Source organism: Carassius carassius, chromosome 32 (genome assembly GCF_963082965.1).
Source record: "Carassius carassius chromosome 32, fCarCar2.1, whole genome shotgun sequence".
Classification (NCBI taxonomy): Eukaryota; Metazoa; Chordata; class Actinopteri; order Cypriniformes; family Cyprinidae; genus Carassius; species Carassius carassius.
In genome coordinates, this window is record NC_081786.1 from 16,495,183 (window position 1) to 16,512,972 (window position 17,790).

General features: G+C 36.8%; 1 pseudogene; it reads right to left on the reverse strand.

Moving 5' to 3' along the window:
- LOC132113385 (tyrosine-protein kinase receptor-like) overlaps positions 1 to 17,790 on the reverse strand; it is a 49,025-nt pseudogene that overhangs the window by 19,953 nt on the left and 11,282 nt on the right.

Sequence of the window (17,790 nt, forward strand, 5' to 3'; positions counted from 1 at the left end):
AGGCGCAGAAACGTAGAAAGATTGTTAAAATAAACAATGTGACATCAGTGGTTCAACTGTAATTTTACAAAGCTTTGTGCACAAAGAAAACAAAAATAACAACTTTATTCAACAATTCATCTCCTTCCTGCGCCATTTTGGAGAGTATCACATTCGTAAACAATCTATGCTTTTCTGTCTGAGCGGATACGCTGTTTACATTGTTTATGCTTTGATCTGAACGTAAATAACATATCCACGTACATACGTTGTTCACGTATGTGATACTCTCCAAGATAGCACTATAGGATGACACGGAGGAGACAAATTGTTGAATAAAGTCATTATTTTTGTTTTCTTTGCACACAAAACTATTCTCGTAGCTTTGTAAAATTACGGGTGAACCACTGATGTCACATTGGATTATTTTAATGATCTCCTTGCTACGTTTCTGAGCCTTGATCATGTAAGGATCCTTGCTATCTATGAGAGGATCAGAGAGCTACTGGAATGCATAAAAAAATTTCTTAATTTGTGTTCCGAAGATGAACAAAGGTCTTACAAGTTTGGAACGACATGAGGGTGAGTAATTAATTACAGAATTTTCATTTCTGGGTGAACTATCCCTTTAAAAAAATTGTGTATTCATACCGGCAGCAGGAGCAACACATGAGTATCAAGCAGGAGTTCAGAATAAGCATGTCTAGTGTGTTTTATTAAGATTTGGAGTATGTCAGAAAAGAAAAATGAAGAATCAAAAATATGTATAGAAGACTTACCATTTTAAACATGTTATTAATTATTTCATTTGGGTTAAAGTATGATAAAAAAAAAAAAACATTATAAACAGCATGTTCTATATCAAAGTATGGCTGAAACTTGATTGATTCTTGATTGTCCTTGCGGTTTTCTATTTACATGTGACCCCGTGTTTATATGTGAATCCCCATGTTAACAAACTTTCAAGACTATCCTCTATTTGGACCTAAAAAGAATAAATGCATCCAGCCAGGATTTCTAAATCACCCAAAATGTCCGGGATTCAGCTTTTGCTTTCTACAGTCACCAATCATTGTGTGCATTTTAAAATTAAAGCCCTGCGTGGGACTGTTTTCTTAATCCCCCTCCTGCTGAATCTCTGACTATTGCTGCCTGCTCATGCAGGCTATCAATATGCAGAGTATTTAAATCTCTTATGAATGAGTGCTCGCTGTTCACTTTCACTTTCGATTTGCCGATCACATGCACTCTGTCTAAAGGGAGCATATCTTATAAAGGTTTGAAATACTGCATAAATTACATTTGACTGAAATGCTTGTAACCATCTTCATTATGGTCACCCTAATAAATAACCAACTTGTTAAAACAAATATATAGTTGTCTTTCTAAGAAATATGTATCTGTGGAGCTGTTGCAGTGATGCTGTACAAATGTTTCCAGTGTGTATACTTTCTGTAGCTGCAGTGGCGATGTAGTTTCACTGACATGAAACCAGTGTAAAGGTGCACCAAACATTTCACAGAAACGTATTTAAATTGTATTAATTTTGGATGTTGGTTGCAAACATAGGGTGATCACAGGATGAAATCTGGTTAAGCCTGACTTATTAACTAGCTTAAAGGGTACCAATTATGCAAAATCCTCTTTTACATGGTATTTGGACAACAGATTCCTTGTTGGCTGTATCAAACAACTTCTCCACCAAATCAATGAGGTACCTGTATAGTACCCGTTTTGAATCTAAGAACAACTCTAAACCAGAATGATTTTAAGCTTCTGAACTTACTTGTACATATTGGTAGCTGGAACCCTCCACATTTGAACACCTCTGAGATGGCCCTCCTTCCCCACCACCACACTGACATTGCTGTTGCGGTAGGCACTGTCACACTGGGCTTGAGTTGGGCCTAGAGGTCCACTTGCTCCACAGGAGGTAAACCACCATGTCATTAGGGAAGCCTCTGAAAATAAAAGACCTTGGTTTTGTTTTACAGCTTTTGGTTTTGCCATCACAGGAAAAAAATTGCATTTTAAAATATATAAAAATAGAAAACAGTTATTTAAAATCGTAATAATATTTCACAGTGTTACTGTGTAAGTTGTATTTCTGATCAAATAAATTTGGTGAACATACAAGACATTTTTTACAAGCTTACTATCTTTTGAACAGTAGTGTATTTGTGTAATGCACAGGAAAGGACGCATACCTGACGCTAAGGGTTCTGGGAGAGGACTGAAGGAGTCTAAATCATGCAGTAGTCCTTGTCCAAGAAGCAGTTCATTTAGTTCTTATAAACCAGATATGGAAAGAAAACAAGGAACACAAATGAAAGTATGACACTTTCAACCCCTGTGTAGTTTTATTTTTTTGAAATTGCCATTTTTACTTTTGGTTGCCTAGATCAGAATTGTATTAAATGCTGGTTTGACTAAAAAACATCTTAACCAGCGTATTCAGCATGACTTCCTTAGTCAACCATCTCCACTAGGACAATGATGTTGATACAGTTGATTCTTGCTAGTTTACCATTTAGAAAGCCACTGAACCAGCACAAGCCAGGATAAACCAGCCTAGACCATTATGGGTCTAAACTGATTCGTTCAACAGAGTTTAAATACTAGCTTTTATTGGATATGATTTAAAGGTGTTAAGAGACCACAGACCGTGTCAAAGATAATATGACAGCAAGAGGAATAAACGGAAAGCTAAAGACGATATTTTGTGAACAAATGGTTTAGGAATTTCTCAAAATCACAGATTCTGGAAAACAAAGTTAACGAGTATACTAAATCTTTATTTTCACAAGTCTTGAATGTCAATCAAAGGGCTTGTTAACTTTTGCGGTCAACCGTTCATGGTAAGAAACTGGATTCTGAAGATCTGTAAATGCTTGTTAGAAAAGCAGAAAGACTATTGTTGGCATTTTTACGACATTTGCAGATTGTGAGATACTGTAGGAGGTCCATTTATCACTCTCTTTTCCTTCAAAACTAATCAAGCAGAATCTATATCAACTGCGTGATGAGAACCATCTCCCTCTGCTAAATGGAGACAGCGGTTAGACATCATGTGTGTGCATCACATCTAAAATTTTCTGTCTGACTTACTAAATACTGAAAATTTTTGAAAACGCCCTATCACTGATTGCTTGGATGCAATCGCGAGTCTGTGGTGTGGTCAATAAACTTTTACACCAGGGATGAACAAATGAACCATTATTCTGCCCGAGTGTTGAGTGTTTGAGTGCAAACTTATGTTTGAGGCAGAAAGGTTACCTGTGTCAAAACATGCTGCGCTCAATGAAATGTCATCCAGTGCAATGTCAGCTTTAGATCCAGAAGTCCAGAAGGCCTGCACTTTAAGATGGAAGCTGTGCTCAAAACAAATCACAAATTCTTTTAGAATAAGAGCAACAATGAAATCAGATTTATTAATGTAAATGTAGACATTTAATGAAATAACCTAATTCAAGTGCAGGTCAACAATTCCATTCTAAGCAGGGTAAGAATTTACCTCCTCCAAATTTGTATTATAATTGTATTTATTTTTTTTACTTTACTGCTGTTTTGAGATACTCTTTGTCAGGGATTCCCATTTACTTAGTAAATGTTTTATTTAGAATTTTCTCATTAGTCCAAAAAAACAACAACACACTTTTATTGAAGCCAGTCTGCCAAAGCGACTTTATGATGTAAAAGTGTGATTAAACACTGCCTCCACACAAGACGATCAATGCCTTTCGCCAGATAAGGGATCCTTTTAACTCAGTACTGGGACAGGATGGTTTCTTTATATGATTTTGCGGGGTGGGGTGATCTCCCTTTACCCTATATTTCCTCTTGTGGACTAATAAAAGTATTTTTCTCTGTTTAACCATCCATCTAATCATCTCACCCTTTTAAGATCACTGTAATCGGCAGAGCGATCTCTTGCCAAGCGTCCTTCCAGTGTCCAGATCTCTCCCAAATCAGTGGAGAAGCTGACGTTCCATTCTCCACCACTGACAGGAGCACTGTTCCATTGAAATCCCCACACAGGTACAGAGAGAACTGCAACTACACAGAAAAATTAGCAGTTGAGCGTTCTGCTACAAGACCAGATGTCCCAGAATAATAACTTATTCATGGACAATCAAGTGTAAAATTGAAACTTTGGCTGCATGTGTTGTTACTCTGTGTAAGCTATTTGTAGAGAAGCTGTAGAGATGTGTCCTCATTTTTCACGGACAATTAACTTGAAATCTGCCCATAAAGTCTCAGAATCCAAATACTGTGGCATAGACAAACCACGATTTTATGTGAACAATCATACATACACTTCTACTAATAAGTTGCTTTCAGCAAGGATGCATTAAAACGATCAAAAGACATAATATTACAAAAGATTTATATTTCAAATAAATTCTGAAGACTGAAGTAAACATTAAAATAGAAAACTGTTTGACTATATTGCTAGCTTTACTCTATTTTAGATCAAATGAACGTAGCCTTGGTGAGCATAAAAGACTTCTTTCAAACACATAAAAAAAAAGATCTTACAGACTTTGACTGTCAACATAAACTCTTACCTGACAGTCCTCATTGGACACAGTTGAAGGGAGAGCTGGGCTTTGAACCAACGCCTCACCTTCATCACCACGACCTCTGACCCTTAAAAAAAGAAAGTGCCCTGAGGCGAGAAAGTATCAGTATTCTGGTCAGAGTGCTCTGATATGTTTGCTTACAAGTCAAAAACCGTAGTAGGCAAGGCTGGAAGCCATCTTAAAAATGGGCTTTTAAAGTCTCCCAACCAAGTGCAGACAAGCTTTTTAAAAAGGTAGCATTTCTCTCTCTCTCACACACACACACGAAAAAACATTTTGTCTTTTTATTTTTAAGTACATTTCAGTTTAGAGAGTTCGAATACCACTAATCATAAAATGGAATTGGACACCTGTACTGTGGATCTGAGATTTAGTCTTGCATCATTCTACAAATACATCACACTATAATACTCCTACAGCCTTTAAATCATTACGTACTCCTCTCAAGGATTACATTTCTGTCATGTTAAAATCGCGAAGAGACATTTAAAGGATGTCTTTTTTAGGACTGCACAATAAATCACATGCGATATTTAATGCGCATCTTGTTCACTGACAAGCTGCGCAAAACCAGCTTTCTAGGCCTTGAACGATTCAACACACACTTGTATGTGTTAAAATGGATGTCTTTCGCAAGTATCCTCATAAATACAGTAATTTAGGCATTAAGTGAAAGCAAACAGATGAGAAAGAAGATGTGTAACAATATATGGATCCAGGTAGCTCTTAAAGTGACAGCGGTCTAATATTCCTGTTGTTTGTCATTCATGTTAATCAAACAACAAATGAGAGAAAATCTGTTTTCCATTGTAACATTACAAACTTTGTTATTCATGTAATCATGAAATTTCAGCCGCCATTACTGTAATCATCATCATCATTATTTGAAGTAGAAATCTTCTGTGATATTAAACCATTTTTACTGTTACTTTTAAACACATTTTAACATTTGGATGTCTTGAGAATGGAAACCCTGATGGGTAACCAAAACAATGACTGAAAGAAGATGGTTTCACATTTACCTTGAGTGTTTTGCAGAGTTGTCCCCAGTAGATCTGTGTCTTCATTCAGCTGTAGTCCACTAACTAGTCTCCAAGATGACTGTGAATCAGCCACTGACCATCCACATGTGCCCAACTCAAATGAACAGTATGAGCCCAAAGGTAAGGAGTCTGCAAGACATTAAGCAAATTATGAAATGTCTGATAAATCTGTATTCCCTGCAAAATACAACTGACTGTGCCAGCAAACATTAGCAGAGCTTGAACAGCTCATCAGAGAAATATTACATTCTCTCCTTCTATTTATCCATTAAGTCCACTTAAATGTATCATTATGATGCCTAAATCAACAAAGCTGGTTCAATTCAATTCAAGTATTACATGATTCCAATTTCATTTTCATTGCATTTTTAAATGTATGGGTTTAACAGAGATGAATCACCATAAGGCAAATTGTGCCTCAGTTAGCTTTACACTTTAAATAATTACTACCTAAAATGACAGCTGATATGACAAGACTCCAACTAACGTGTGTTAATATGGTCTCTGGATATCAGGTATAAGCTAGGACAGATTTGACTAACTGACAGGTTCATTATACAAAAGACATGCTTTATAATATCATGGACGTAATTTACAAGCTTAGTAGAAGTTCCTTCGATCATCTTCATTAGGATGTTGTTAGAGTTATTTTTCACATGAATCCCTTCACATAATATCAAAAGTAGTTTCCACATATTCTATATCAGAGGGAAAAAAACATTCTTGGTCTACAATTCAAGATAAGGCTAGACTGGCTTACTTTTGCCAAATATGTATAATGTATACAAAATGTGCATCATTTTATTTATAAAATATTTACACTACCAAATTAAAGTTCACCAAGGCAGCATTTATTTGATCAAAAATACAAGAAAACCTAGGTTTGCTTATTTATTCCTGTGATGGCTAAGCTGAATTTTCAGCATCACTACTCCAGTCCTTCTAGTCACATACAGTAATCCTTCAGAAATCATTCTGATATGCTGATTTGCTGCTCAAGAAAAATGTCATACTACCAATGTTGATTTGACAGCAATGTACAACAATATGAATTAGATTAGAATATAAAAGATGCTAAACAAATAATAAAAACTGAACAAAATTAAATTGTAAATTATTAATACAGTTTTGTTTATTGCAATTTGAACCATTTATAATCACATAGTTGTTACTGGCTTTTTTTAATGCTGAACGAGTAGCTAATCAACCTTTTAGGGTTCTTTTGTTAATGCCATAATAATTACCAGAATGTTTATGCAATTTATTTAGCAAATAAACCTTTAATACATTTTAACAGTAAATATGGAGTCTTTGTTCTCACTTTTTTTTATCTAACTGAATTATATTGTAAGTGCTGTGTGCCAAATAGACCATCTTTGTACACAAACAATAATTATAAATCAGCTAAGTATAGTATAAATGTTAATGGAGATTAAATAAATCAATAAATATGCAAATAGTTTTCCTAGAGGAAAGCAAACACTCATGCATTCCAGGCGTTTTATGCAGCTCTTTCCTCAGTGAAAAGCTTAGACAGAGCAGGTTTGCTAATCCAATGCCTCCAGTGAAAGGATTAGAAAATGATCATGGCTTTAAGATTTAATACAGCTAGAGTGACACACAGCCAGCCAGTTAGTCAACGGCACCCTCTTATATCGCCCTGTCACACTGCTGCTCATACTTTAATTGAACACTCTCAACGAAATGCAAATTGGCAAGAATGAGCTCACAAATCTTACGGATTTAGAGCTTAAAGGCCACCTTTCAAAGAAATGTTTTGATTATCATAAACTGAATTAATGGATTGGTGAGACACAGCCTGTTCTCTACATTTAAAATAACAAAATACTGTCTTTATTAAAGACTAAAGAGCGGTCTTAAGTGCGCAACAGCGATTGCATTAAACTTTGAAAAGGGAACAGATTTTGAATGTTGAGCTCACAATTACTGACATCCTGGTAAACAGAAACTACACATCTTCATGGATTATAAAATATAAAAAATCTTTAATTTTACTCACTGCATATTAAGCCCTCATCTTCCCCTTGAGGACAGTCAGTATGAAAATCACACACTCTTCGCTTCTCAATGCAGCCTCCAGAATGACAGTGAAGTGATGAGTATTTCTCACAGTCCGAACCCAAATCCAAATAATCATCACCTGTAGAAAACCATAAATATTTTGTGCCACATAAGGATAAAAGATTAATATTTAGTGCATTCATTTAAATAATTTAATGTAAAATACTAAAATAGGAAAATTCATTGTGATAAAGTAGAAATGCTCTACAGATGTAAGTAATACATACAACACATTTGAATTAGATAATATTTGAGAATAACTAACTAGTCGTTACCCATGGCACAATCCTTCAACTCAAGTGAATCAAATGCCAGAAATCCAACTTCATGGCTGCTACAGGAAGAGTATTGCACTGTCACATGAAAAGGCTCATCTAAGTGGCCAATAACAGCCTCCAGCACCTCCCACTGCTGCCTGGGAAACACAAAAAGAAATGCTTTTAACAATAATTTTAGATCAGCCCAAAGGATGCAAAACATAATGGACATACAAGGTTGAAATCATCTGCTGGCAAAATATACTCTATAATGTTCAGAGATCAGAATCAACCTGTTATGAATAAGCAGAGGTAGGCAAACAGGCAGCGGGTCCAAATGCAGTTTAAGATCCTTTAATGATAATACATGAGATATAAATCCAAAATACATGACCGAACCCAGAAAGGAACACAGGAAACACAGGAGGTAACACTTATCAACAACTCACACCGACAATATTAGACCTTAATATATTAGGCTTAATACACAAACACAGGAAAAAAGAGTATATCGACACATCTGAACCAGGTAGACACTAATGAAAGCACAGCATGATGGGAAATGGAGTCCATGACCAGAACAACAGGCAAGAACACAAAACACAGGAACGCCCTCTAAAGCCTCACAGTGGTGCAGTTAACTGGGCGTAACATAGCCCCCCTTCAAAGGCAGATTCCAGACGCCCTACACTGTCAAAGTCCAGGAGGGCAGTGGTACATAGACGGACATAGGGGAAGGGAAGGAGGATCAGGACCCTTGGAGAGGTACGGGAGGGAGAGGCGAAATAGAGGGTGAAGGCCACAGATGATTCCACAGAGAGGGTCAATACCAGATCAACATCAGAAATGAAGCTGACAGAACTAAAAGCAGCATCCATGGAAGTATCAGCAGATCAGAGGGCAGGGACCAGAGTGGAGCCAGAGGTAGAGCTAATTGAACTGAAGGGGGTGGCCACGATGGAGTCAGCAAAGCAGAGGGAAGAGAAAAGATTAAACCCAGAGGTGGAGTTGTTAAACTGAAGGCGATGGCCACGGTGAAGTCAAGGCCAAAAGTAAAGCTGATGGAGCTGTTTGACCAGAGGGTAACGCAGATGAGACAGATGGCGGTCTGGGTGGAGCTGCTGGAGCACATGGTGGCTTAGGTCGGTCTGGCTGGATCGGCAGCCAGAGAGGAACTGGGTCTGGATTGGTTTCAGCGACCAGACCTGGTTCGGAAACAGAATCTTGGACTGAACTAAGCTCCGAAATGGATTCTTGAACTGGACTTGGTTCTGCAATGGATTCTTGGACTGGTCTTGGTTCCAGAATAGATTCTTGAACTGGACTTGACTTAAGGCCCGTTCACACCAATCACGATAACTATTAAGATAACGATAAAGATATAGTTCTAAAAATCATTCTCAGTATTAAAGAATAGCGGAGTCCACACTACAACTATAACGATAAAGGCACAGAGAAACGATATAGTTGGAATCACTTTCAGAACGATTTTATTTTTCTGGTGAACGATAAAAATATTGCCAACCAATCAGAATCAATTCTGCTGTAATGAGCTTGAGAATTTAAAGCAGCAGACGCGCGTCCGCTTAGAATACACAAACAATATCGTTCGCTGGTGTGGACGCTAATATCGTTGTCTTTATAGTTATCTTTATAGTTATCATTCTTGGTATGAACGGGCCTTTAGGAACAGAGACTTGAACTGGACTTGGTTCCGGAATGGATTCTTGAACTGTGTTTGGCTTAGGACCAGAGACTTGAACTGGACCTGGCTCCACCATAAGAGTATAGTGTACCGCCCAGACACAAAACATAGCCACTGCCATGACTGGAAGCACTACAGACAGATGAACCACCTATATAACCTCCGCTGCTGAAGGCCTTGGAATGCAAGTAGCTCCCACTGACGTCAATGGTAGATTCGCCAAACTGGAAGCTAGCCTCAAACACCCAGGGAAAGCCTTGTTGTCTCCAAACAAAACACTCACGATGACCTGGAACTCTGGTGTGGCATCCATGACAAACAAAAACTCTGGTGTGTCATTCATGGAAGCTGAAGACCTTGGCGTGGCTTTTATAACAGCTGGAGGCTCTGGCGTTGTGAACCAGACAGGTGAAGCAGCAACTCTGGCCGATGAGTTGGCAGGTGAAGAAGCAGCTCTGGCAGATAGTTGCTCTGGCTGTAGCAAGGGCCGTCGCAAGTGGGGTGAAAGGTGGTGACGATTATAGGGGCCCACGGATGAGTGGGGGGCCCTGGCGATCTCAACCCTCTGGCAGATGCTAGCCTAAAAAGATGATCAGGACAGTTGACAGGCCAAAGATGATCATTTTCATGTGTTTTTAAGCCTGGCCACTTTCCAGTTTAAACATTAAAAAGAGTTTAAATCATTAAAACACAAAACGAGAACCACTTGGATGAAAAACTTCAATGCTTCATAAAGCTTAATCTCACCATCACTAGTTCTTTTATGAATGAGAACAAGTAGGCAACATGGAAAGCGGGTCCAAATGCAGTTTAAGACCCTTTAATGATAATCCACAGAGATTCAAAATACATGACAGAACCAAGAAAGGATCACAAGAAACACAGGAGATAACACTTATCAACAACTCACACAGACAATAGCAGACCAGGGCTTAATATACACAAACACTGGACCAAAGAGGAAATGGAACACAGCTGAACCAGGTAGACACTAATGAAAGCACAGCATGATGGGAAATGGATTCCATGACCAGAACAACAGGCAAGAACACAAAACACAGGAATGCCCTCTAAAGCCTCACAGTGGTGGAGGCAACCAGGCGTTACACAACCAAAAATTAGCGAAAAGTAGGGCTATGTTCAGAAGCATATAGAATATAGCTTATATTTGATTCCATGTCTCACCATATCTCAAGGTCACAGCATTGTGCTAACATTATTACAGAACATTTAAATAATCGGGAAAAAAAATCATAAAAAAGGAAACACTTTGAACATGAATTTATTTATTTCTTTTTGAAAATAACTTAATGAAGATGTTAGGAAAACGTTCTTAGAATATTGTATTACATATTGAATTGTATTATTATGTACATTGACTTAACATTAAACCTTTTCAACAAGTGTGTCTAAAATTATTGAGTTTAATTATTATGGTTAATCTTTGTTTTATTCTTCACATAGTTGCTTTGAGTATACTGACCTAAGATAAGTTTAGTAGTGTCTGAATATTGAGCTAAATAACTATGAGAGAGAGGCTTTGTGGAACTCATATTACAATATATGAATCTCTCAGCTACATGTAAGAGTGCTTCATTAAATGTACAGGAGCTTAAGTACAGTGGAAAGCTAATGCATTCAGTACTATACACAGATCTCTGAGTTGGATAGTATTATTAAGTATATGACTGATTTGTATAATACACCACACCCCATGGCGTAACCTCTATTAGGCTCAGATCCATACAGCCAAATACAGAAAGTAAAAGTTTATTAGCTACGTCATGATCATACAGACTCGTTCCAAATTGCATTACATCACCATCTATTCCTAACTATCTGTCAGAACCAATTACGCCAAAAGAAACATCAGGTCTTACTTTTAGAAACAAAATGCTTTCATCCATCTTCTGCGTGATGTGCCTAGCATAAGAAAATCAATACCAACTACATCTCCATAAGAAAAGTTTTTTGGTTGGCATTCATTTCTTGTGGGTACAGAATGCTGCTTTATACTATTCTGTGTGAAAGTAAAGTGCATATGACATTGCTCTTTTTTATTTACTTTCAAATTAGGCACTGCAAAAGTATGTTCCCATTTTATGATCTGTCAATCAGATCTGTCATTACATTACCATTATATTTAGATATTGCTGCGTAAAGAAAACAAGCATCCATTTTCAGGATAATGTATTTTAAAGACCATTTTGTAAAATCAGAATAAGCTTTACAAATAGAAAAGGTTTAAACAATATTTGTCATACTTGTTCAATAAACTACAAGCAATCTTCACACATGCATCTATGGACAGGAAACAGTCATTAAGACAGGTTTAAAGGTGGTAGGCAAATAAGGTCACAGTAATAATAACTTAATTAAATATATATAAATTTGTCACCTGCCAGTTCCTTGTTCTTTGACTGTAAGGGCTATTGGTTTGATGTTGGTGTGGTCGGTGTGTTTCACAAAGGCAGATACGTTTCCTGTATGTGGTTCCGGTTGGAAGCGAGCGAGACGAAGACGACACAGTGGCCCACTGCTGAGCACTACAGGACTGGTCAGGTGGAAACTACATCTGCCAGCAGCAAAATGAGTTGAGGTGGGCTTTAGTAACAGAAAATGACCTGTTGAAAGATAGAAAACTCTTACTGGACTGCCAGTGATTATACAGACAACTGATACATTGAAAAAATAATCAACCAGCTATTTTATAATGAAATTATTATCAATACCTTCTAATTTTCCAGTGGAATAATCTTTGTTTAGCTGGTCATCCCTTCTATTGGATCTGTGTTGCTGTGGTGATGTGACATTCCAGTCCCCTCCAGCACTCTGATTGGATAACGTCCATGAACATGGAGATTCAAAATCACAGAAGGAAACTGCGGAAGGATAAAGTAACACTATATTAGGAGGTTAAAGAGACTCAAAACGCAATGGCAAAATAATGACTTAATCTTTAAAGTCAGGACCAGCTTTTTATAGACGTACTAATCAAAATAGAGAATATTTATCAGCAACACATCAGCAATAATTCACAAATTCACCACCTTTTTTGTCATCTGATCCTCTTTTACCAAACATATTTTTATTTGAAGTACCCCTGAGATTTTTAAATAAATATTTTTAATAATAAAGTATCGCACTTGTGTGTTCCTGGCTTCCCGCCATTGTTTATGGTCACATGACATGCACATTAACAAATAAAATAATACATTTTATTTTGATTCATTTTTACCTTTATTTGTTTTAATTTAACATTAATTATTAGCTTTTCATTAAACTCATAAACTCCCAGCTGTTCCTTTTACAAAACAAGTTTTAGAAACCTTGAAGTAATTTAATGTTTAATGCACTTCATGTTATAGTCTATTTCACAATTACACAGGAAATCGTTCAAAAATCCTTCTAACATGCTGATTTGGAGCTGATTTAGTAATTTTTTTCATTATTATTATCATGATGAAAGCAGTTGTTCTGCTTAATATTTTTGTGGAAACTGACTTTTAGGATTTTTTAGGATTCTTTGATGAATACAAAGTCCAAACTAATAGCATTTATTATAATTTAACATTATACTGTCACTTCAGATCAATTTATTGCTTCCTTGCTGAAAATAAAGTAGTAATAATATATACATATACAATGATTTCCCTAAAATTGCCCTTTCAAATATTATCTGTCAATAATTAAAATTGGAAAGAAAAGAAAACCCTGTTTGTAAACAGATTCAGGAAGAAATTGGGTTCAGTGGTAGGATCACACTGGAAAGACCTCAAGAGAATATAATTAAACTGTTTTTTTTTGCTCCCTGTTCCTCTAAAGTAGGTCCAAAAATGCTAAACTTTTCTAATAAAATTAAATAATGTCTGTTTGGACAAGAGAAGGAATATCTTGAGGGCTTTCTGTTTGTCATCAGGCATTCCAGTGGAAAAACACAGACAAGTTGTCTTTGGAATCATGTAAGGCTATTGATGAAGAAAGACCGCAATGAGGGAAACCACAAAAAGCCCCTCTGACATTCGACCAAAACATCTTCGGGAAGTGCCCTGGGTGGAATACTTAACCAGATCAATGTTTCTTCTCTGCTCAGTGTGGTGACTGAAGTGACAAACTCCATTTAGGAAAAAAATACGGTGAAACAAAAAGGAAGAAAACAACTGCAAAACAACTGTTGAAAGAAAACGGAACAAATAAATAATCAGTGATTTACACTCACTGTCTTCTACTGAGCTGGAGTCGAGAGGATTTGGATGTGCTGGATCTTCTGCTGCTCTTTCCAAAAGAGCACAACTGCTCCTGACAACTGAGGAAAGACGAGAAGAATAAAGGTCAAACACACCATCAGAGAAAGTCCTTGTTCTTTTATGACTTGATTTAATAAATAATTTCGGCTTGATTATCTCTATGCTAGTAGCCAAAGAAGACCCAGGAAGCTTTATGACGTTTTATCAATGAAGCATTTATTTAGAACAGCTAGATGCAGTGCTGAGTGTTCTAACAATCAGCAATCATTCCTAACATATGTACTGTACATACTTACGGTATGTGTAAAATAAATTAATAGAATAAAACATCAAATTAAACATTTAGCAATACACATTAATTTGAATTATTTTTTTCTTATAAATTATATACAGTTTCTTGTTTTGCATAAGACATAGTTGAAACAACATCTTACTTCAGTCTTTAGTCTCTAAAGTTTGCCTCCCAAAAACAACAGAGCTGTTTCTTTTCGGATAAGCATTCGACTTTTACTTGACTAAGGCAGGCCACATTTCAAGTTATGTCATTTATTAAAACAGCACTTTAAAAGAAAAATTATAAAATGTCAATGTTTCTTCTTGCAGATTGTGGCATCTTACAGGGGGGAAAAAATCATTTTCCATATACAGGCATTTTACCGCAGGACATTTTATTATTTCAAGATCTAGAGAGGTTGCCATAGAAAAGAAAAAGAAAGAAAAGGAAAACTCAGCCCGTTCCATTATTAAAACAAAAATATTTGATGATAGTTCATTATCACAGCAATGGTTCGTTATAGTGTGCCAAAATCAGCGCTGTAATGAACATGCTTTGCCAATTATGACCCACACTTACACAATCGCTGGTGTACACTATTCCAGTCATGTCCCGACCTAAACCAGATCTGTCTGATGGGGTTTAATCTCCTTCCACTAAAATATTCCCTTGATTTCAATGGTGTCAACTGTATTGAGTTAACAAGAAAAGCTTCTGACAGAATGCTAATGAAGATGGGAAGCCATGAAGAAGGATTTACAAAAACATATCATTGACTTTAATGTTCAGGTTATCAGACGAACCAAATACTGTACAACCATCATTTTGTGACATTTATGATTATTAAATAGAAGATACGCCTGTCATAACAGATAAGTATGCCAATCTTTCTAGAAATTCTAGAGGCACTTAAGTTTACTACCAAGCCCTGAGAAATTGAAATACTGTAAACATACTTTTGGAGCATGTGGAAAATATTTCTAAAGCCAATAAAATGGCAAATGAGTCATACAAAAACAAATTCCTTGACCAATCAATGGTCATGGTAGATTTTGCACAAGAGCAAAACACTTAAAAAAACAGTGCCATTCTAAATCAAAGCGATGATGTTATAGCCGATGACATGGGTGACACAATGGCTTCCTTTTCATCTGGAAATAGGGAAATAAACAGCCTGAGAAGATACTTAAAAAGAATCAATAAGGCAAATTTTAGCAACAAAGGCAACTACAAGTGTGTGTGTGTGTGTGTAAGGACGCAAATGGTCAAAAGGTCAAGATTCACAAATGTTCAATCACAGCCATATAGCATATGGGGAATTTGTCATGTGATTACATCATGTGATTTACAGCTAAATATACAAACAGACTGCTGCTGCCAAAAGTATCATTATGGGCAAGTTAGCTAAATTTCAAGCCTCATTAAAATTAACTGCAAATGAACATCCTATTTCCAGTAAATAGCACAAAAAGGGGTCTATTTTCACCAGATGAATTAGTCACACTCTCAGAAATAAACTAAATATAAGCACAGGCTAAGCAAATCAAAGAAAAATACAAGAAATCCCCAAATACTTTAAACTGAACGTCTAATTAGTCAACAAATATTGACTAATAAAGTATAAGTGCAAAGGTTTCTATTAGTAATGTAAAAGAAATAGTTTTTGTCAGAGATCTGTCAAGTTCTGCCACGTCAGTGATACTGAATCTTTGAAAGATATTCTAGTGTTTAGTTCAAACACAACTGTCAAGAACAATTGTATTTACTTCAGTGAATATCAAAGTGGAGATACATACTTTAAAGTCTGTACTACAAAAAAAAGTATTGAACATTTCTACCACTGGCTAGGCCTACTTTACTCAACATGCAATGTTGGGGCTTGTTATTACACAACATACAAGTTGCCACAATATAACTATAGACGTTTCACCAATATTCAAAAATTATGAAAAAAAACTATTCATTAAAAAAAACATTGAGTTTTAATTCAGACTAAAGGTTAATGTTAGGCTGTCAATGAGTTTCTGTCAGCAGTTTTCAGTGTGTTCCGCACGGTCGGCACTAGTGGGACCCGTCGGCGGCTTTTTGTCTGATTGAGCATGTTGAACTGAAACAGATCACTCTGATTGACTGTTCAGCTCAGTGAACCAGAGCACGAGAAAAAAATACTAAAGTAACGAAAGGGAGCAAATAAAGTCAACAGGACACACGGAAGGCTGTTCTAACTTTACATAAACTAACCTAAGCATTCTAAAATGTATATTTTCATAACGACACCTGATTATTACATTTCCTCTCGGCTCTTCTGCAGTCGCAGAACAGACATGCTAGTTAGCCACTTGGCTGTAGTCATTGAAGTGTGTTCAAGAGCAATTTTTTAGCCTAGGTGCACACAACACGACGCAACAACACAGTCGGATTTCGTTGCCGGTAGTTTTTTAGTGTCAGTTTGATTTGTCAAATATAATGTGGACCAGACTTATGCTGATATGCCTGAACTGTGTTGATATTCATAAGTTTGGCCCTGTGAGATGAATTTCCGTCCAGTTTGCTGATTTATTGAAGTATGTATGTGAAATAATGAATATCTGCACTACTGTGAGGAGCCAATAAACCATGAACAGTAGTAAACCATGCTGGTTTTTCAGTGAAGACTAACACTAAGAAATCCTGAGGCATTACATGGAAATCCCTAGACTAAGCAATCTCTCGTGTAATTTTATACTCATTTATAATAGCTCAAGATTTAAGTTGTAACCTCAACTTAACCTGCTTTTATCTAGGGGGTCCGTCCATCAGCAAGAGCAACTTATTTACGCTTATTTCGCTCTGCCAAGAGAGCACTCTGTGCTTGATTTGCATGTGTGACAGTCCTCTGATCCCTATCCAAGTGGTGAAGCATGGCATCTGGTCTACCTGTTCCGCCCAGTTTAGGGCAAGAGAGGAACATCTGACAGCTGGGCTTCGTTAAGCGCACACTCTCAGAAGAGTGCTGTCACTCCTCACCCACATGATACACACCACAGTGTACCCAGCTGACTCATCTGCTGAGAGAGTGCCCAAGTCTGCCCAAGCCTTATCCTACACTTTCTTCCTCTGAGAGGATAATGTTGACTCTTAATACTCTCTGTTTTAGCTGAGAGGCACAGGCAATCCTCACCACTAATGTCTGATGCTGTGAAGAAGCTGAGACATTCAATGTGGGTTTAAAGGGATCACACATTTTCAGATCTTGATATTATGTATCTAGGAGTCAGCTTATGAAGCAAGCAAAGTTTTTGCACCCAAAAAGTTCAGATATTTGTAATAATTATAATTTTTCTAAGTTATTTTCAGTTTCTGACAAAAACACTCCATTTCAAGTGGTGTTACCACGGAGAAATGTAAGTAAGTGGCCACTTCTGTGATTGTTGAACTTCATTGCACTGTATCCATGCACAGCATGTGACATGTTTTGATGCTCGAGATGGTAAGTGTTGTAACAGATTGCAGATGTTTGAGCCAGACACAGAAGAAAATTAACCAATGTAACTACAGTACAGTCACTGCAACACTCTGTTTCAGTGAGGTGACTGCTCTACCTTGTTAAAAATCTATTGTCTGTGTATAGTTAAGACTAC